The 22788-nt window shown below is 45.0% G+C and overlaps 1 long non-coding RNA gene and 1 pseudogene across 3 annotated transcripts; one reads left to right on the top strand and one right to left on the bottom strand.

The window, feature by feature from the left end:
- Positions 1-17266: 17266 nt before the first annotated feature.
- LOC147475987 (uncharacterized) lies at positions 17267-18479 on the bottom strand (annotated as a pseudogene). Its single transcript, XR_015209741.1, has 2 exons — positions 17988-18479; positions 17267-17595 (listed from the first exon to the last, which is right to left on the bottom strand). The product of XR_015209741.1 is annotated as an uncharacterized LOC147475987 (transcript).
- A 988-nt stretch (positions 18480-19467) lies between these two features.
- Positions 19468-20964, top strand: LOC147475986 (uncharacterized). Of its 2 annotated transcripts, XR_015209507.1 has the most exons (4): positions 19468-19491; positions 19640-19751; positions 19913-20208; positions 20930-20964. It is a non-coding gene; the product is annotated as an uncharacterized LOC147475986 (long non-coding RNA). The 2 variants fall into 2 exon arrangements; XR_015209506.1 differs by lacking the exon at positions 20930-20964 and having other exon boundaries at positions 19913-20449.
- Positions 20965-22788: the final 1824 nt, after the last annotated feature.

Raw genomic sequence — 22788 nt, 5'->3', positions numbered from 1 at the left:
TGCTTCTTCAGTGATCATTCTAGAAGTCGTGGTACCGCGAGTTAAAGCTGCTGCGTCTGATGTGCTAATGAATTTAAACTTTGATGGAGTGTCGGTTTTGGTGGATGGGAGGGATGCTGAAATTGATGAATCGCTCGTGCCTGGAGAATTAATCATCGTGCCTAGAGAGGACGAGCTGTAAATTTGTTTTGTTATGTTGCCAGCTTATAAGCTATGATACAATAGAGCTGGTTTCCTGGGGTAACCTGGGCAGTTCGTCTTTTTATTTGTATGTGCCATTACTATGAGCGATCTGGTACCCCATTCTGGTTTGGGGTAATCATGTGATGAGGAATATTGTTTAGTCGGGTTGGATTTCCTGAGTAGTCTCAGCAACTTGGCTAACGAACTATATTTCAACCTTGTTAGAACAGGTCGTTGTTTATTTGTATGCTACGCTTGTTGTGTGTTTCCCTATTATGTGTGAGTCGCTTGCTTGATCATATGTGTGCATGATTATACTGCGTATAACAAAGCATGGCGGCTGCATTACGGTGACAACTTCCCTGCAAATGACTGGTAAGCTTTCATGAGCGTCTTGTCATTAAATTGTTTTCAGCTATTAGGTGTTGCTAGTAACGATGCCACCAGATCGCTGGACTCTGGTTCGTGAAGCAGGCCGAATTGTGTTATGTTCAGTGCCGCAAACGGCAGTGTTCCCTCACGTGCGTGACACGTGTAGGGAAATGAGCGGTTCAAGGAACATAATGATGGCGGGCAGATGGCGTTTGGCATCTCAAGGTAATTATGAGGCGCTTAGGGAAAAGACGTTTCCTATTGAATAAAACTACTCATCGAATACCAAAAAGGTATTTGCTCATCTTCTTGCCGAAGCTTATCTCTGTCTTCTCGCTCTGCCTTTTCGCTGTGCACTACCTTCATTGGTGCTCCTTCAGGTACGTTCATTCTCATCTGTGAATGTGATTCCGTTGAGAAGGGCTTGGATTAAAATTCTAGCTCACGCCACAGTCTCTTTGTTCTTAGGTTTGATCATGGCTAGATGTCGCCCATTCATGAGGGGAGAAGGAAGTATGAGGGAAATGTCACCTCTGATAATGGAGAGGATGGAGTTTGATCCTCACGTGCATGGTGATCGTGGTAAGAGGAGAGCTGCTGCTGTAGAGGCAAAAGGTCATAAACGACCTAGGAGGGCTGGTCGTCCGGCTGGCGGCATTGTGTTTAGGTCGCTGCAGCGGGTAGGCCACACTGATCGTCATGCTGCAGAGTGTAGCGACCTGAGGCAAGGTCGCCCAGTCGTTGGTGAGAGTTCGCCCCCGCGAGGTGGGGATGTGGGGAGCGAATTCTACTACATGGGGAAGACGGGGAAGAAGCGTATGGTGAAACGCTCAAACTGTAGCTTCCACTCGGCGCCCATAGCGACTAGCGTTCTGAAGGAGATCATGCTGGATGGTGACAAGGCAGAGGTGAAAGATGAAGACATGGAGACGCTGTTGGGGACGATGGATATGGCCGCTTGTTTGGTGAGTTCATGACGCACTAGGTTGTTATGTCGGTTTCCAAGGCAATCTGATTCTTGAACTTCGTTCGTGCAGTTTCTTGCAGGATACGATAAGTTGAAAGATGTTGTACAAAACACCGAGACTGATGATAACCCTCACGTCGAGCTAGGGTGCATGCGAGCTGCGTGGGGGGCTGACAAGAGAAAGCTAGAAGTGATGACTACCAAGTACCAGAACGTTGCTGCGGAGAATGTTGTATTAGTGACTGACGTGACTGAGCTGGAAAGGGAATTAGCTGTAGTGAGTACTTATGCTAAAAATGCGAAGGTGGGCGTAAAAGCCGTAAGGCGCGATACCAACGCCTGTGTTTACACCGCTCTGGACGACGGAAGTATATGGCCAAGAAAGAAAGCTGTAGGTGAGGAACACGAGCAGGGAATGCGTGTGATGCTAAGATCTGCCCAGCACACTGCTTCTACTAGCGCGGCACCAGAAGATAAGCATGTCGTAACTGATATTTGATGATGTGATCTACCTTTGTCTCTGTCAGCAAGAAATTGTAAGTGTTGTTTACGTTCTCCTCTCTTATATGAGAGTTAACAATAGAGCTGTGTCTTCAGGCTTGCCTGAAGCGGTTGCCCTTTTAGTTCAGAGAACTGGTTTCCACGGAAGTGGCAGTTCGATACTGTGTTATTTTTGTAATAGACACCGATCTGGATTTTCTGGGTAATCCCAGCAGATCGGTGGATGTAGTTGTTGTGGCGATTGGTCACATATTGTTACTGGTTATGTTCGAATGCATGTGGCTGCTTACTTGTGTGTATCTAGCATCTTGCTTATTATGCATGTGGCTTGCAATCACTGAGGAGCTTGAAATTTAGTTTTAGAAATATGGTCGGCTTGTGTTTAGCACTGTCTTTCTTGGTTATCATGTTATAAGAGCAGAGATGTTAGGAGTATGCTAGATGCCCTAAGTCTAGGCTGAGAGTTCTTCCTTAAGTGCATTGCACTGAGTTTTAGAAGTAAGACTCAAAAGAATGCTCTAGTCAGACCGAACGTGTGTGCCTGTATAAGCATGAAGCACATGGAGAACACTGTCGTATAGTCGATTTTAGGAGTATAGGATCGTCGTCGACCGATGCTCTGGGAGGGGTTTGTGGAGTCTGCGAGCTCCAGATAGCTGTCTACTCGCGGAGAGCGTTCTTGTTTAGTCGATCCTAGAAATATAGGTCGTCGACGTGACAAGAATTGGATAGGCTATGGAGCCTGTAAGCTCCAGAGAGTTGTCTGCTCGCAGAGAGCGTTCCCGTTTAGTCGATCCTAGAAATATAGGTCCTCGATGTGACAAAGATTGGAGAGGCTATGGAGCCTGTAAGCTCCAGAGAGCTGTCTGCTCGCGGAGAGCGTTCTCGTTTAGTCAATCCTAGACATATAGGTCCTCGACGTGACAAGAATTGGAGAGGCTATGGAGCCTGTAAGCTCCAGAGAGCTGTCTGCTCGCGGAGATCGTTCTCGTTTAGTCGATCCTAGACATATAGGTCCTCGACGTGACAAGAATTGGAGAGGCTATGGAGCCTGTAAGCTCCAGAGAGCTGTCTACTCGCGGAGAGCGTTCTCGTTTAGTCGATCCTAGACATATAGGTCCTCGACGTGACAAGAATTGGAGAGGCTATGGAGCATGTAAGCTCCAGAGAGCTGTCTGCTCGTGGAGAGCGTTCTCGTTTAGTCGATCTTAGACATATAGGTCCTCGACGTGACAAGAATTGGAGAGGCTATGGAGCTTGTAAGCTCCAGAGAGCTGTCTGCTCGCGGAGAGCGTTCTCGTTTAGTCGATCCTAGACATATAAGTCCTCAACGTGACAAGAATTGGAGAGGCTATGGAGCCTGTAAGCTCAGAGAATGCGCTTTCGCGGCGGAGCATTCTCGTTTAGTCGATCCTAGACATATAAGTCCTCGACGTGACAAGAATTGGAGAGGCTATGGAGCCTGTAAGCTCCAGAAAGCTGTCTTTCGCGGAGAGCGTTCTCACTTATGAGAGCGCTAAGCGTGTTGGATCAGGGAAGTATATTGGTCGTGCATCTGATGCGAGCTGTAGGGTTGTTTGATGCAAGTAAATGGAATACCTTATACTAGGTAACATAAACATTTAACCTTAAACTTACAGTACTTTGAAAAATAGTTTATACAACAACAATGGCTTTATTGATAAAATCTTTTTAACAGATAAGTATTCCATGGGCGAGGTAACAATTTGCCTTCTTGAGTTTTTATCCAGTACGCTCCATTGCCTACAACGCGTTCTACGATGTATGGGCCTTCCCAAGTAGGGGCTAACTTGGAGTCTGTTGCAACCCATTTCACAAATTTTTTATTTTTACAATTCTCGACTACTTGGTTAGATGCTGAAGGCGAACAACACACCTAATCTGACTTCATCAGCTGAACCCATTTGGGTTGCCCTCGTACCCCTTATCGGGGATCAAATTTTGCACCGTAGTTCTCTCCTTTCTCCACTCTTTTCTATCTCACTCTTGGATTCTCCTCCTCTCTAGATGTCAACTCCTCTGGTTGTCTCCCTATTCTCCTCTCGTTGTCTCCTCATTCTGGCTCCTCTTCTCTAGGTTTCTCCTCCTCTTTCTCCTCCTCCCTGGATGTCATCACCCTACTCTTCTTCTTAAGATCTCTCCTCTTATTCCTCCTCTTTGGCTGTCGTCTCACCTGGCTGTCGTCTCCTTTGGCTGTCGTCTAACCTGGCCGTCGTCTCCTTTGGCCGGCGTCTCCTCTGACCGTCGTCTCCTTTGGCCGCCGTTCCTATGGTCGTCGTCTCCTCCCTTCTCTGCTCTAGATACCTCCTCCTCTCTTCCTCCTTATCTCGAGACATTGGACTCCTCCTCTCTAGCCGTCATTATCCCTCGGCTGTCGTCTCCTCTGGCCGTCGTCTTCTCCCTTCTCTGCTATAGATATCTCCTCCTCTCTTCCTCCTTATCTCGAGACATCATCTCCCTACTCGTATCCTCGGCCGTCTTATCCTGGAAAATGTCGTCTTCTCCCTTCTCTGCTATAGATATCTCCTCCTCTCTTCCTCCTTATCTCGAGACATCATCTCCCTACTACTGTGGCCGTCGTCTCCGGCGGCCGCGTCTTCTCCCCTTCTCTACTATAGATATCTCCTCCTCTCTTCCTCCTTATCTCGAGGACATCACCTCCCTACTCCCTCTCTCTAGTCATTATCCCTCGAACTGTCATCTCCTTTCCCGTCGTCTCCTCCGGCCGTGCCGTCTTCTCCCTTCTCTACTATAGATATCTCCTCCTCTCTTCCTCCTTATCTCGGGACATCATCTCCTACTCCTCCTCTTTCGCCGTCGTCTCCTTTGGCCGCCGTCTCCTCCGCCGCCGTCTTCTCCTTCTCTCGCTATAGATATCTCCTCCTCTCTTCCTCCTTATCTCGGACATCATCTCCCTACTCCTCCTCCTCGGCCGATGTCCTATCCCTCGAGATGGTCTCCCTTGGCCGTCGTCTCCTCGCCTTCGTCTTCTTTCGGCTAACTTATCTAGACATCATCTCCCTACTCCTCCTCTAATTCTCCTTTGGCCGTCGCCTCTTCGCCGTCGTCTTCTCCCTTCTGATATAGATATCTCCTCCTCTCTTCCTCCTTATCTCAGACATCATCTCCCCCTCCTCCTCGGCCGTCAGTATCCTCGGCCGTTCTCCTTTGGCCGTCGTCTCCTCGCCCGTCGTCTTCTCCCTTCTCGCTATAGATATCTCCTCCTCTTCCTCCTCTTATCTCGAGACATCATCTCCCTACTCCTCCTCTCGGGTCTCCTTTGGCCGTCGTCTCCCTTCGGCCGTCGTCTCTCTTTCTCCTCTTCTCTAGATCTCCTCCTCTTCCTCCTCCTCTCGGCCGGCGACGCCTCCATACTCCCCCTCTAGATTTGGAAATCTCCATACTCCCCTTCTAGATTTCCCCCCTCTTCCCTCTCTCGGGAGGCGATCTCCATACTCCCCTTCTCTAGATTTCCCTCCTCTTCCTCCTCCTCTCGCCGTCGCCCCATGCTCCCCTTCTCTAGATTCCCCTCCTCTTCCTCCTCCTCTCGGCCCGGCGTCCCCATACTCCCCTTCTCTAGATTTCCCCTCCTCTTCCCTCCTCCTCTCCGCCGGCGTCTCCTCTGGAGGCGTCTCCACCTACTTTGGTTGTCTCCTCCCTCCTCCTCCCCCTCCCTCTTTCTCTTTTTTCTCTCTGGTGCCTCTTTCCTCCATTTCTTCTTCCCTCTTTCTCTTCCTCTTCTCCCTCCCTCTCTGCCTCCTCTTCTCCTCACTTTTATATCTCCTCTTTGGGTTTACCTCATGGGGGCCTAGTGGGGTCTTGGGCCTATTCTCAGCCCAATACCACAAGGCCTATCTTATGGCCCGGCTATTACATTTGCCCCTCTCGGGGTTGGTGATTGATGATTGGACAGAGAAGTCTGAACTTCATTGTCTCTCCCCGAACTCTAGATATCCATGATTATCTTGAACTGTGATCTTCTTCTCCTCAAGGCGTTCATATCCATGGCTCTTGGATCATTATGTCGTAAGGTATTAGTCCCTCTTTACGCTATTATATCTTCTTATAGAATTCACTACCATTCCTGAAGTGTCTCTTTCCCGTGGCACTCTCTTCACCATCAATTATCATGTCCGTGAAGTGTCTCAATCCATCGGTTCTCGTTCATATACCTCATTAACGTATCCACGAAGGGTCTCCTCCCTTTCCCTCTCGCTTTTCAACTCAATACAATGCCCATGATGTGTCTCAACTTAACCCAGCCAGCCCCTTTCACATAGAATGAAATGATTGGGCGCCTCACCTGACCACCGGCTCTCTCCTTCCACCGGAACTCACTACCATGTCCATTGGTGTCACTAACGACCCACAAGCTCTCATTCACAGTACTCACTACTATGTCCGTGGAGTGGCTCACCTCAGCCACCATCTCTCCTTTATAAAATTCGCCACTATGTCCGCGGAGTGTTTTAGCCCGACCATAAGCTTTCCTTCACATAACTCACTACTATGTCCATGGGTGTCTCGCCTCGACCACCATGCCTCTCCTCCTCGAAAACTTCGCCCGAATCGTCCGGCGAATGTCTCAGCCCCGCCATAAGCTTCTCCTTCTGGTAACTTCACTATTATTATGGCTGAGTGTCCTCCACCATGTCGTCTCTCCTCGGAAAACTTCGCCACTATGTCGCAGAAATCTCCCGTTTTCATTTCCCTTTCATAGAACTCAACATTGTATCCTCCAAGGGTCTCTTCCCCTTTCGCGGCTTACTCATGGACCGCGATATCTCTTCCAAAGGGGCCTCAAATTTCTCTTTTTTGTCGAACTCAATAGTATTATTCATTCTAGATATGTTGCTTGCTCCCAACTGCAATTTGGAACCCCATTGGCCATGAGGGCTTATTATTTGTCTCTGGTTTCGTTTCGGCTTGCCCCCATGTTTGATCCGGATATCGCGGAGGGCTCATCCCCGGCGCTTCTGGGTGGAGTCGATGAGGGCAACTATTCGGATCTCATGTCCACATATCTTATTTCGAACGGACCACGAGGGTCGGGACAAATTGCATTTGTTTGGACCACGATGGTCGCGGATCCTATCCATTTCGAGGCTTCGGACACGCCGGTCGGGACATTTCTTTTTTGCCACTTTATTTGTTTGGAGCAGAGGTCCCCGGAAGGCTCATCCCCCCGCGCTCGCTCGGGTAGTGCGAACTATATCGAGGATAGCTTCGTCTTGTCCCCCAAGGAAGAGCCATTTTTGTTGCAACCCATTTCACAAATTTTTATTTTTTACAATTTCGACTACTTGGTTAGAGATCTTTGCGCGAACAACACACCTAATCTGACTTCAGTGAACCCATTTGGGTTGCCCGAACCCTTTATCGAGGGATCAAGCTGCACCGTAGTTCTCTCTCTCTCCACTCTTTTCTATCTCACTCTTGGATTCTCCTCCTCTCTAGATGTCAGTCATCTCCGCATTCTCCTCTCGTTGTCTCCCTCATTCGGCTCCTCTTCTCTAGGTTTCTCCTCCTCTTTCTCCTCCTCCCCGGATGTCATCCCCAGACATTCTTAAGATCTCTCCTCTTATTCCTCCTCTTTGGCTGTCGTCTCATATGCGTCTCCTTTTTGTTTCGTCTAACACGGCCGTCGTCTCCTTTGGCAATCTCCTCGACCGTCGTCTCCTTTGGCCGCCGTTCCTATGGCCCGTCGTCTCCTCCCTTCTACGCTCTAGATACCTCCTCCTCTCTTCCTCCTTATCTGGGACACCTCCTCCTCTCTGGCCGTCGTATCCTCTGGCCGTCGTCTCCCTCCGGCCGTCGTCTTCTCCCCTTCTCGCTATAGATATCTCATCCTCTCTTCCTCCTTATCTCGAGACATCATCTCCCTACTCCTCCTCTTTGGGCCGTCATATCCTCGGGCCGCCGTCTCCTTTGGCCGCCGTCTTCTATTGCCGTCGTCTTCTCCCTTCTCTGCTATAGATATCTCCTCCTCTCTTCCTCCTTATCTCGAGGACATCATCTCCTACTCCTCCTCTCTGGCCGTCGTATCCTCGGGCCGTCGAACGCCGTCGTCTTCTCCCTTCAACGCTATAGATATCTCCTCCTCTCTTCCTCCTTATCTCGAGACATCATCTCCCTACTCCTCCTCTCGGCCGTCGTCTCCTCCGCCGTCGGGCCGTCGTCTTCTCCCTTCTCTACTATAGATATCTCCTCCTCTCTTCCTCCTTATCGAGACATCACCTCCTCCTACTCCTCCTCTCTAGAAAAATCGGGACGTCATCTCCTTTGGCGTCGATCTCCTCGGCCGTCGTCTTCTCTCCTTCTCTACTATAGATATCTCCTCCTCTCTTCCTCCTTATCTCGAGACATCATCTCCCTACTCCTCCTCTCGGCCGTGCGTCTCCTTTGGCCGTCGTCTCCTCGGCCGTCGTCTTCTCCTTCTCTGCTATAGATATCTCCTCCTCTCTTCCTCCTTAGACATCATCTCCCTACTCCTCCTCTGGCGGCCGTCGATCCTCGGGTCGTCAATGGCCGTCGTCGATCCCTCTGCCCGCCGTCTTCTCCGCTTCTCTGCTATAGATATCTCCTCCTCTCTTCCTCCTTATCTCGAGACATCATCTCCCTACTCCTCCTCTCGTGCCGTCGTCTCCTTTTGATCGTCTCCTCGGCCGTCGTCTTCTCCCTTCTGCTATAGATATCTCCTCCTCTCTTCCTCCCTTATCTCGAGACATCATCTCCCTACTCCTCCCTCTCGGCCGTCGGTATCCTCGGCCGTCGTCTCCTTTGGCCGTCGTCTCCTCTGCCCGTCGTCTTCTCCCTTCTCTGCTATAGATATCTCCTCCTCTCTTCCTCCTTATCTCGAGACATCATCTCCCTACTCCTCCTCTCTGGCCGTCGTCTCCTTTGGCCGTCGTCTCCTCTGGCCGTCGTCTCTCTTCTCCTCTTCTCTAGATCTCCCCTCCTCTTCCTCCTCCTCTCTGGCCGACGTCTCCATACTCCCCTTCTCTAGATTTCCCCTCCTCTTCCTCCTTCTCTCTGGCCGACGTCTCCATACTCCCCTTCTCTAGATTTCCCCCTCTTCCTCCTCCTCTCTGGCCGACGTCTCCATACTCCCCTTCTCTAGATTTCCCCTCCTCTTCCTCCTCCTCTCTGGCCGACGTCTCCATACTCCCCTTCTCTAGATTTCCCCTCCTCTTCCTCCTCCTCTCTGGCCGACGTCCCCATACTCCCCTTCTCTAGATTTCCCCTCCTCGTCCTCCTCCTCTCTGGCCGACGTCTCCTCTGGCCGGCGTCTCCACCTACTTTGGTTGTCTCCTCCCTCCTCCTCCCCCTCCCTCTTTCTCTTTTTCTCTCTCTGGTGCCTCTTTCCTCCATTTCTTCTTCCCTCTTTCTCTTCCTCTTCTCCCTCCCTCTCTCTACTCCTCTTCTCCTCACTTTTATATCTCCTCTTTAGGTTTACCTCATGGGGCCTAGTAGGGTCTTGGGCCTATTCTCTGGGCCCAATACCTACAAAGGCCTATCTTATGAAACTGACTATTACAGAGTCGTCTTGTGTCTTTTTTAACACTAGATCGCCAGGCTGGAAAGATCGAGGATGCACCCGTTTATTGTAGGAGTTCTTCAAGGTTTGCTAATAAGATGTGACTTTGATGGAGGCTAAGTCACGCCGTTCTTCTGGGAAATCGACCTCTCGTGCTAAAACAGAATCATTGTTTCCCGTCTCGACAAGCTCGGATCGAGTCGTAGTGACTGTCAGCTCGGTGGAAATTACAGCTTCTGTGCCATAACACAAAGAGAATGTAGATTCGCCTGTACTGGACCGCGCTATGGTGCGATGAGCCCACAAAATGTTCTCCAACTGATTTGGCCATTGGCTCTTGTTTCTTTCAATCTTTTTCTTCAAATTCTCTAAGATGGCCTTGTTCCGGCTTACCTTGACCATTACTCGGCATATTGTGGAGTAGAAGAAGCATGAACTATCTTCCATTTGGCTAGAAATTCTTTAACTGTTACGCCTTTGAATTGGGGTCCATTGTCCATCACTAGCATTATGTGGCAAAACAAAATTTGGTGATGATGTGAGTCAGATGAAGTTTCGAACATGTGATTCTTTGACATGTGCTAAAGGAATGGCCTCGACCCACTTGGTGAAATAGTCTGTTGCAGCTAAGACGAATCGAAAACCAGTGCTCTTCTGTGGGACGAATGGTCCCATGATGTCCATACCCCATATGTGAAATGGCCATAGGCTTGCTATACTGATCAGCTCTCGAGCGGGCTGAATGATGTTGTGGCCGAACGTTTGACATTTTAAGCACTTGAGGACGTATGCTTTGGCATCGATCTGCATACGGGGCCAAAAGTAGCCTTGGGAAATTGCCTTGTGGGCTAAAGAGCGACCTCCGGCATGATTTCCGCATTCCCCTTCATGGATTTCGGCAAATATCAATTGGCCTGTTGCGAGTAATGCGGTAAAAGTGTGGTCCACCAGCAGATTTTCTGAACAAATTATTGTGCAATATGCAATAACGACGGGCTTGATATGGGATTTGTCTGGCTTTGGCACGTTCTACAAGGAGCGTGCCATATAGGATGTAGTCCATGATGGGCTGCATCAGGTCTGGCTCAGTTGATCTTTGGAGAGAGGGAATAGATCGGTTATAACTAGGGCATGCTCGACCTGGTATGTGGGTCAGTCGACTACCTCAATGAGGAGTTGTCGTGGAACGCAACTCGGTGTTTGAGTGGCTAAGTAAGCTAGACTGTCTGCGTGATGGTTCTCATCACCCAAAAAATGATGTATGGTAGATTTCTGAAAAGAAGGCAATAAATGATGAACGACTTGAAGATATTTCGAAAGGTTACCTTCATGAGTCGTGTACTCTTTAGCAATCTGGCGAACGACCAGTTGTGAGTCACTAAAGACTTGAAGTTCTTGCACACCGAGCTGTAGCGCCATACGAAGGCCCATGATCAACGCTTCGTACTCCGCCTCGTTGTTGGAAGATGCGAAGTCGAGTCGAACTGATTTTTCGACCATAACCCCTTCGGGGGACACTAAGACGATCCCGATGTCACTCCCTCCAGGGTTGCTAGAGCCATCTACAAAGAGAGACCAGATTGATTTGACACGTTCCTTGGCGTCTGCGAGCTCCATCTCTGGTTCCCAGTGTGGGTCCTTAACAGGGAAATCTGCTAGGAAATCGGCGACAACTTGACCTTTCTGAGAGGTGCGAGGTACAAACTCCATGTGGTGTTCACCGAGCTCTTCGCCCCATACTGCCATACGAGTAGTCTTGTTTTCTTTATGGAGGATCTTTTCAAGGGGAGGTCGGTCAGTACTTTGATCGGATGTGCTTGAAAGTACGGCCTGAAGTTTCATGCCGAATACAACAATGCAAGTACGGCTCTTTCAAAGAAAGAATAATTCTTCTCAGTTGGCGTGAGCGTCTTACTTGTAAAGTAGATCGGCTTTTCTGAGTTGTTCTCCCCTTTAAAGAGAACTGAGCTGATGGCGAAGTCGGATATTGCCAGGTATAGCCCCAGTGTTTCTCCATCTATTGGTTTGGCTAAGACGGGAGGCGTGGTGAGGTATTCTTTAAGAGTGGTGAATGCTTGGTGGCATTGATCGTTCCATGAGAACGGCTCGCCTTTTTTAAGGAGTTGTAAGAACGGGCGACATTTGTCTGACGCCCTGGATATGAATCGGTTAAGTGCAACGACCATGCCTGACAACTTTTGTATCTGCTTCATCGTCTGTGGATCAGGCATGTCGAAGAACGCTCGGATTTGGTCTGGATTTGCTTCGATCCCGCATTTGTGACACGATATCCAGAAACTTACGAGGGAGCTCCAAAGAGGCATTTCAAAAGTTCAACTTCATTCGAATAACTGAGAACGCTTGCTCAAGGTGATTAATATGGTCGCCTGCTTTCTTGCTTTTGACGACCATGTCGTTGATGTAAACCTCCATGGTCTCTCCTAACATGTCCTGGAACATGTCAGTTACCAGACGCTGATATGTCGCTCCGGCGTTCTTAAGGCCGAACGGGAGGACATTGTAACAATAAATTCCTTGCTCGGTAATGAACGAGGTCTTCTCTTGATCTTCCTCAGCAAGTGGGATTTGGTTGTATCCGCTGTACGCATCCATAAAGGAAAGAAGTTCATGCCCACAGGTCTGGTCGACCAGTCGGTCAATGGGAGGTAGGGGAAAACTATCTTTCGGTGTTTCTTGATTGACATTCGTGAAATCTACACACAAGTGAACTGTTCCATTCTTTTTGGGGACCGCAACGATGTTGGCGATCCAATCGAGATAGTCCACCTTTCTGATGAAACCGACTTGCTTGAGTTTGTCGACCTCGTCATTAATGGCTTTCTGAAACCGCAGGGATAACCGGCGAGGTCGTTGGTAAACTGGTCTAGCATTAGGATTTACATTTAATCGATGACATGCTACACTAGGGTCTATACCGGGCACATCGATATACGACCAGGCGAAAACATCTTTATTCATAGCCAAAAAGTTTACAAGTTGAGCCTTGAGTGTAGGGTCAAGGTTAGCCCCGACATATACAAACTTGGGATCATTATCAGTTCCTAAGTTCACTCTCTCTCTGTCGAGCTGTTGAGGTGCTGGCTTGGGTGGCGACGCTTCTTCGTGTGGTGATACTTCCGCGACCTGAGGGAGAGTGAACTTAGTCGCCCGAACTGGATCGGTATCTGTGGTGACGAGAACAGGGACTGGAATGGCGTCTGTGGTCATGATAGTAGGGGTTGGAGTGATTGTCGGAATGGAGATTTGTTGTGCGACATATGGCGGTGAGACTATTGGAATGCTAACTGGTGAGGTAACAATAGTAGAGGGGTCCTCTGGGGGTGTAACTACTGTATTGACACCAACCGACGACTTAAGGATCCGTTCGATGGGCGACAATGGCGGGGGTTAACCACGGAGTGGACACAGAGACACTGCATCATCTTACTGGAGCCCCCAGCGTGCTGCTTTGATTTGTTAGTTCTGACCTCGGCAATCAGATCTTTAGCCATCGTATAACTGGTGGGCTCGTTGCTTGTGTGGATTGGTCCACTGTCACTCCTACCTGCTGTCAAGATTTGGTTACAATGATATGCTTCCGGTTGATTGCTTCTCAGCTCCATCATTCCTCACGGGGCACGGGAAGCGGAGAACTTGATGCAATGTTGATGATGCGACTTGCATTTGGTGGATCCATTGTCGTCCTAGTATGGCGTTATAGGATGACTTGATGTCGAAGCGCTGAAAAGCGTGTATTGCGGTGACTTTGTCCTCTTTAGAGCCCTCGACATTGGAAGGATGATATGACCCGGCGGTCGACTCTCGAGCCATTGAACCCATAAAGGGGAGCAATCGGATCTATAAGAAACTGACTTGGGTAAACTCATTTCTTGGGCCGGTGTGATAGAATAAAATGTCGCGACGAACTTCTCCCGGTCGATCAAAGGCGCTTTTTTCATCGATCGCTAATTTTAACGTGGACAACCGGTCGTCGTTGTGAGGGAGGAAGGCAGACCTTGTTGAGGTCAGCCTCTGTGAAAATGATATCTCCTGAATGGCGACCTGAACTGCACGGAGCGTGTGCTGCCTAGGAAGTAAAATGATACACTTCCTGAAGAGCGCCGACACGACGTCTTTTCTCTCTGGATGAGGTGACGGAATCATCGGGGAAAGTAATCATGTGAATCGTTCTAGCATTGTCTCGATCTGAGGAGTGTTATCTGCGCTCGTGACGAGAACGGTCTCTGGGATGTCCTCTACTGTGGGGGCGAGCTTGAAAGTCTTGATGATGATGGCGAGGTGGAGATCGACTGCGTACTCGGCAAGCCATGAGCTTATGACGCAAATCACCGTCAGAAATGTTGGTGTACTGTTTAATATGACCAGCTTCGACAAGGTCTTGGAGATAGTGCTTAAGCCCCCAGCACGCATTGGTTTCATGGCATTTTGCTTTGTGGAATGCACAGTATGGCTTGTCGGGTCAATCTACTGGCTGCCTCACATCTGGGCGGAAGTATGGGGCTCGCTGGATCTTGTCCAGTATGTAGCTAGGGGAGCGTGTCAAGACAGCGAACTCTCTGTTGTTATCCTGCCGAGTACCTGCCTTTGGTACCAGCGACCTGGATTGCTTTTTGGCACGCGGGGTATGATCAGAAACCGCTACCACCTCCTGGACCTCGGCTAAACCACTGGACTTCAAACTTTCTTGCAACTTGATATACTTGTCGACCCGGGAGTACAGTTCGGATAGCATTTCTGGGCGTTCTTTCATCAGCGATCTGGAGAGGTCGGTATTACACACTCGACAGGCGTTAGAAAATGTCAGTGTGGCAAAAGACTCTTTCAGTCTGCTTTCCATACACAACAGTTCGGCCTTGAACCGTCCTAAGAATTGGCGAATGGTTTCATCTTCCCTGAATGACAGCTGGAACAGCGAATCAAGATCTGCCTTCTTTCGTCGGTTGTGCACGTACTGGCTAGCAAACAGATCAGTAAGCTGCTCAAAAGTTTTAATAGAATCAGGTTCAAGAGAGAAGAACCAATCAAGTGCGCCATCCTTGAGACTGGCCGGAAATAGTCGGCAGTGAAGATGATCAAACTCAGGAGAACTGTAGAGGGCTAGACTTTGAATGTATTGAGCCACATGCTGGATGGGGCATGTGCTGCCATCATACATGGGGAAGCGTGGCTGGATAAAATCTTGAGGAGAGGGTTTACTGAGAACTTCAGCATTGAACGGGGACGCGCGGTATGTCTTGAGCATCTTTTGAACAATTTGGGTCGCATCCTTTCATGGCGCGACTCGACCTATTATTCGTGTGATAATTCGTTAATCGTTGATTAACCTCGTTGATGCCGTTTTTCAGCAACGTTACCGACCGGTTCTTTGTTGGTAAGCGTCTACTTGGGCCCGTAAAAGCAAAGCATTTTCTTGCCTAAGCAAAGGAAATGCTCGCTTGTTAAACCGGTTGTTACGCAAGGTTTTGAACTTGAGCTTCGAGGCTGACCATGCTTCGTGGGCTTGAGAATTGTAATTTTTTGAGTTGGGTTAATGTGATTTCTCAAGTAATCGAAACCACAGACGGCGCCAATGTAAAGGGGCGTTTCGGTTTCCCTTGAGATTTTCTGAAGAGAGGGAAAGGGGGTTGAGATTTTCTGGAAAGACCAGGTTCGCTAATGAGCGAGCTGCCTACGTATCCTCTCTTGATTTTTCTTTTTCAGGGGAGAGAGGAATCAGGTCTGACGTAGTTCAAATAGGTGGTATTTATAGGCTTACGGAAGTGTCGATCCTAGAGACACGTGTGTCTCTTGCACACGTGTAAGGTGGAGATTGTGAATGAGTGTTGGGCTGGTTTTAGTATAAGTCGTGTGCTGATTGGGGGTTGGCGCGGTAGTCCTTATTTCGGTGGTGGGAAATACAAGTAAGATTTTGGTAATGATTACCCCTGGTGGTGACCTTATTTGAGGCGTTCTGTCTCTGGCCATGTGTTCGTACTGAGACATCTTTATTCATACCACCTACATGAAAGGAGCTGCTCACAAATTGGTCTTGGAGGTCGATGTTTTGGGTTCACCTATGCTGCGCGCGTATGTCTTCACAAGGGAGCTGCTCACAGGTCGGTCTTGGAGGTCGATGTCCTGAGTTCGCTTATGCTTACGCGAGCGTGATAATCCTTAATGAGGATATTACTCCCGTACAGTACTAGAGTATAGAATTTCTCTCCACAAGGAAGTGTAAAATGGTGGAATGTTTTCAAAAGTGAAAACTGCCGAGTGTATGAAAACTGCATCGAATAAACTCTTATCACCAACTCAAATTTTTCTCAAAATTTAGCTGGCGTGGGGGGTATGTTTACTCCAGAAAATACATATCCTACATATGTGTCATGTACACTAATAAAATGTGCTCATTCAAACTAATGACATATGGCAGAGATGGCAGCAGTTAATATCTTAAGACAGGAAGTTACAAGCAGTTTTATGCAGCAAAAAGTTAGGAGCAGTTACAAGCCTCAACTATAAAAAGAAGACATGCAGAAGGAAAAAGGGATACACACTTCAAACTATTCTTCAAACTAGTCTTTCATTCATTCATGCTCCCTGCAATTTAGAAGTAGAACTTAGAGTTAGAACTAAATACTTCAATAGTATTGTTGAAGCCATTGAAGGTTAGTCTATTGTACTTGTTCATCACTTTCAATTGAATTAGATTGATTTAATAGTAGTTGTTAAGTAAGAAATCTTCGTTCTTGATTCTCAATTTTTATTCATATCAAAAGTCCTCTTGATTGAGGAAAATTAAGAATCCATTAATCGCCTATCGCCTAAATTGGTGAAATCTAAAAGAAATTGGTAAGATTTTTTTACCTGGCACGCTCTGAAATTCGACGCGTCTTGAGAAGAAATCGACGACTCCCCCAAGCAATTCTGCATCAACAGTAATATGTGCCCAAATACTAGAATATGGAATTCTTTAGGCCTTTTCTTTATGAAAAGAAAATGTGGGATACAAAAGAGGACCCGCCGTCCACGATTGAGAAATGACCACGCCACTTGAATTCAAGCAATGACCCACATTGTGATCTAGACATTATCAATTTGTAATTTAGATGAAATCATGTTGTGGAATGACAAAGTGGATGCAAGGAAACAGAATGGGACTTGCCAGAATTATCTGATTGAGTGGAAAATCTCCTTTCTTCGGATAATAGTTTAGCGCCATCAAGTTCACCAATCCTGTTGCCATTCTTCCAACTGTTGACAAACAATCAAGATCAGAACTACTTATGGGGATGATCTTGAAATGATTCTTCATCTAGCTCATTAACACAATCAATATGGGGAGACAATAGTATTGAAATTTCTATGTTGATTCCAAGTGATTGCAAGTTTCGGACAATTCCGCTTAGCTACCCAGAGCTATCGCAAATTTGTTTGAGTTCCTCAATAGTGGCGAGACTTCATTAACTGTAAAGCCCCTTAATGTGTCACCTTTTACTAATGGAATACAAATTGATCAAAAACAGTTGAACCTAAACTTGTGTTGTTATTATTTGGTTTCGAGGGGATTTGTTAACCGACAAAGTACCTCTCTATGAATCTTTGTTGCCTCCTCTAACTTGTTGAAAAAACTAAAGAAATGTAGTAAATACAAGAACAATTAGCGGGACAACTTCACCGACTCATCATTCATATATTGGTTTGTAATTCCTATAAGATATGATCAGCATAGAAAGGGTCCGATCCGGAGAACAAACCCAAGATCCTCTGAATCCAACCAAAAGTTGTTGATTCAAATTTTCGGATTTATAGCCACTGGCTAGCTTCCGAATGGTTTCAGGCTGTGTGAAACCTTCAACACATTGGAAGTATTGAACAACCGGTTGAACCCGATCAAGACGTAACCGGTGCCCTCTCTCCATGCACTGATAGCTTTCTCGTAGAACAATCGATTACTAAAGCTCACAATAAACACTCCTCCTGGCTTTAGCACCCGAAACACCTAAGCAAATACCTGTCAAAAGACATAACATACATTTTCATCTTTTTTACTTCATGTCCACGCATGCGTTCTTACATTTGCAATGCATACTAGTAAACGGATACAAGTTGAAGATGAATAACTCAATAACTGCAATGTAAAGATGAGGAATTTTACCAACCCCAGTGGACCTATTGATTTTGCGCAAGAATAAATTTTGATTTCACTAAACTTTTTAGACATACATAAAGGCAGTAGCATTCTAGGCAAAGCTATTATTGAGTTTTATCAATGGTCTTTTTCGATGCACTGATTCAATAGGTCCCTAGGTGCAAATCAAAATAGAGTATAATTTCAACCGGCAATTTTATATGTAACACTAACTATTGCTAAATATTCATGCTAACTAGGATTAACTGCCTTACCTTCTCAGGCTGCTGAAGATACTGCACACTAATTGTGCACAACACAGCATCAAAACTAAAACTTTCCATTTCCAGCTCTTGATCCTTGTTAAGGTCCTTTACAAAGAAATAATCTAGCCTTGGATTCTTGGCCAGTTCTTGAGCATTAAGTCCATGTCCAACTACCTTCTTGTACTTAACTTCACAAGGTAAATGGTTAATCCATGAACTCATAAGATCAAGTATCTCCTAGTCTGGCTTCAATCATTCTCTATAGAGATCAGTTAATGTAGATATGAAACCATTGTCGACGTGCATAACAAAACGTGGATATGCATAGAAGTCTCTATCTGGAGCAATGTTAAGCTTTGTTCTACCTTCTTGGGACAAAACAAGACGTTTAATTTTGCCGGCTGAGGAGAGTTTTGTTTGGTTAGATGAGTAGGTTTTGTAGTTCTTGTGAATGGAAAGGTGGAGGTTTTGATTTGGAGTTGTGTACGAGTTGAGAATGGTTTAATGGGGTTTAGATAAGAGGCGAGCATGTAATATGAAATGATGAATATAGTTTGGGATGAATTGCCACCCTCTCCCATAAATTTTTTTTTGTGTGCTTTCTCTCAAAATTTGATGCTTCCAAAAACCCCAATTTGAAAATTAATAAAAAATGGCGAAGAAGAAGACTTGGTGTTTTACGTAACCCCAATTGAGCGTGAAGAAGATATAACAAGTTGAAAGAATAAGTCAACTAAGAACTTCACTACTAAGTCTTTCTTTTGGAATAAGAAATAAACTAAAACTGTTGCTGCCATTTCTGATTATGCAAGGCCAAGTGAGTATAAATATATATATTTCTGTATGATCTATGTGTTTTGGTAAACTAATATGTTTTTTTTTTCTTCAGCTAAGCTGCAAGAATTGAATGTGTATGAGATCAATGAAAGAAGCTGAGGAGTTGAGTAAACTAATATTTATCTCGCTTTTCCTTTTTGTTATTCTTTCAAAATTTTCATTTACAAATGTTCATTCTCTCATGTTAGAAATGAAGAGAAGACGAAAGGAATGCTAGGCCCGGATCTTGACATGGTAACTTATTTTATCTCAACCAATGAATGTGAAGGATTTTAGGTTTTCCGTTAACAAAATAATTTTGTGCAAAAAATGATAATTTGGTATCCTATTCTTTTAGATTGTTGGAGACATTACCAAGGAGAGTACTCTAACTCCTGAGTACTTCAAAGGAGTGAAGAAGGTTATCAATGCAGTATCTGTCATTGTTGGCCCTAAGGAAGGAGACACTCGATAGGCAAAAATACAGCCAAGTAGAATCTTTATCCCTAATCAGTTGATTAAATTTATTACTTTTTGATGACAAATTGAGTGAGTGTAGCATATTGAACCTCATTGTTTATTATTTTCTTAATCTTAAAGCTTGAATGCACATTTAGAAGTGTGTAAACGTTTTTTAGTATATTAACATTTGGATTTCCTTTTGTTTCTGAGGGGAATCAAGTTTTTCGAACTAGAGGTGTGTATATATATGCTCTCTATTGTGTCAGGAGTTAGATTCATTCTCTTATAAAATTTTGAATTCCGGATCTTATTTTTTTATATTGTGATATGTCTATACATGTGATTATTGACTAACCTTTAATATTCCAGTGATTGTTGTGTAGATAAAAGGTGATTCACTTGAAATGGTGGAGTATATCGGGATGCAGAATGTAATTAATGTTGTGAAGAAAAGTGTTGGCCTTCAAAATGGGAAGTTGCTATTTGGATTTCAAGGTACAGCTTTGGTTGGCGTCAAGAAAACGTTGTTAACTTCCAACAGTTGATTCAAGGTGTCTCATACTTATGTTGATCAGAACATTTGCAGATGGAAATTTTGTTCCTAAGGACATTTTTATTCACCCTTATTTCAATAACATAGTGAGTTTCCACTGCAGATAATTTATCCGCAGATTTACCATGGGGTGTTTTAGATGATGTTGTCATGGGAGGAGTTAGTGAAAGTACTTTTCAAGTTGAACCAACAGGCAGTGAGAGTGGTGGACCCACTGGGATCTTTAAAGGTTAATACCTTTCAATTACTCCAAGAATATATGATTAATGTGTATTATCGCTCTGAGGACCTTTAGGTCGTATATTGGTTAATTTTGTTTCTTAAAAACTTTGTTTCTGATATCCTTCAGGTGTTGTCTCCACTACAAACAATGGTGGTTTTACTAGCATCAGAACCAAGGTATGCCTAGGAAGTGTTTGGATTATTGTTGCAGTGTTGTCCAATTTTATGAATGTTTTCTTAGTTGGGTCATGAAATTGGTACTGTTGAAATTGCACATGGTGCTCTGGAGTCATTTTAATGAGAAGTGATGTTCACATATAAAGTGTTTCCTATCCTACTTTCTTAAAACTTGAATCTTCCATTTCAATACCTATTAATGTTTTTCACTTGTATGACTTTTCAGCTTGATACAATTTAGTTGTTAAAAACGATGAACCAAGTGTGCAGGCTTAAATTTATTTGCTCCATTGCATTATAAAGCCCAGGATGTCCTTGCAGATGTGTATCCAAGGTTTCTCTGGGAAACTACTACCATCTTTGACTGAATTTTTACAACCCAGACATAGCTAGACTTCAACAAGTGGAACCCATATTACTCCTGGCCAAAGTTTAGATGGTGTATATTTACTTGCCTAAGCCAAAACTAGTTAAATGTTGAGAACTAGGTAACCTTTGGCTTGAGGCTACCAGCCCATCATATTTTGAGTCTTATAAGTTAGACCTGGTATCACTTGGAAAACGTTCTAAAGAAAGATAATGATGAGTCAACTGTAATCTTTGGTGCAACACACAACCTCCATTACGATTAATCTGTCCTCTGCTACATCCTGTATTTGTTTGGATGGGTTTCCTATCCAAAGGGTTTTTCTCATTCTCACTGTCTCTTGATGATCAAAAGGCTAGACAAAGATAGAAAAAGTCCTACTTGGGAAAGAAGCTACAAGTGTAAGCCTTTTCACTTCAAATATATTCATGCCATATTGACATGTAATGAAAGATAATGATGCTTTATATTGCAGACCTCAGTTGACAATATCGACTGCAATGGTGTTATGCCATTGGTTTTACTTGCGCCAGTCTCATGCCAAAAGTGATTGGCGGGTATACATCTTGCACCTTCTAAACTTGCACTTTCTTTTTAACATTATCGCATTACTTTGGATTTGTTTCCTGTTTGTGCGACTGTTCTATTGCGATCTGAAGCCAAGTTATATCCGTAATGGCGTAAACATAGTTAACTCTTTGATTGTACTCATTATCTTTTATAACATTTTACATTGTAAAATAGCTTCCTCCGAGATCGTTGCATGATGACGAAGAGAATATGGATTTTACTTATAAAACACATATTTTGAAATATTCATTTAAATTGAAATATTTGCCTTAGTGATTATGCATGAAGACTCTGTAGGTTCGGAAACATGGGCTTACTGGGGTTATGTAGAAGGACACATTAGCCTAAATGTTACTTTTGTTACTGAAATTTTCATGGTATCACACTGCAGGGAAAGTGGAAGTTCGAAAAACTTATGGCAACATGAAACACATGGATAGTAATTGACATGTACGGGATGCGGCGTTCTCCATTATTGTATTTTGGGTGAACTTCAGGGAAAGTATTTGGACTTATGTTGACATACCATCACAATCACAAGTTGAAATGTTTAATATTGCATCCTGTATATGTTTCTAAATGAAGGTACTCCACTTGGATTGGTTTCCTAATGCCAAAACTTAAAATTTCACTACTTAAAATCAGTAGTGTAGGTTAATTGGGTGCATCGTGCACAAACCATAGGTGCTCCTAAACTTTTTGTATGTGAACCTAAAAGAAAGGAAAGATTCAAGAATAAAGTGCCTTAGTTTATACTTCTTGCTGCAATGTATATCAGTATACTGTTACTACACAGGAGGTGGATATGAACCAGAGATTTCCACAAAATTGCCTAAAAGAGATGTTTAAGAAACCGAGATCAAGAATTACTCCTTTGGAATGAACGAGTCCGGGGAAAGAAGTCAGACATCCCACTTTTGCAAAGAGAAAGACAGATAACAAGCCAAGCAACTCTCAAGTGAAGAGTTACTCTGCTGAACTAAACAAGCCCAAGGAAACGAAGCTGTATAGTCCCACTTTTGCAAAGAGAAAAAGTTTTAATAGTCCAACCATCACCCAAGGTAATCAAGCTTGGTCACGGTTTTAATCTTCAGTCTTTTGTGCTTGCCATATGATATACTTTCTTGTAGAGGTATTTCCCATCCCTTTTATGTGCTAAATAGCTATTTTTTCGTGATTTCAAAGTGAAGTTTGAGTTGTGTATATTAGATTTAGTGTTTGATAGGTTTCTGGTTGTGCATTGGCTTAGACCATGGAGGTGGAATCCATCAAAACATAGTAACTAATTGTGTAGTTGTTTTACCCTTGTAGTGGGCCTTCTACCATTCTACCAAGACATGACAAAAACCCTTTTGTTTCCAACACAAGTAACCCAGATTTGAATCTTTCTCAAGTCTTAACAAAGCAAGACCAAAATTTGAATTCCATTTGTCAGTTGCACACTTTTTTTGCTTCAAGCTGAGCAATGTAATCACATATTCTGACCATTGTAACAAGTCTAAAGTCAGCATGGCCTACATAAAAGATTGGGATGGAATTTGATCTGTATAGTTTTACTAAAAAATCAATTGGTCAAATATAAGAAGCTATGCAGGCACCTTTTTGTTTTTTGTTATTAAATTGAATTAAGTAAACTGCAGCAT

The sequence above is a fragment of the Coptis chinensis genome, chromosome 9 (assembly GCF_015680905.1).
Source record: "Coptis chinensis isolate HL-2020 chromosome 9, ASM1568090v1, whole genome shotgun sequence".
Classification (NCBI taxonomy): domain Eukaryota; kingdom Viridiplantae; phylum Streptophyta; class Magnoliopsida; order Ranunculales; family Ranunculaceae; genus Coptis; species Coptis chinensis.
Note: the sequence above shows the minus strand (reverse complement) of the source record. Positions and strands in the feature narration are given on the sequence as shown.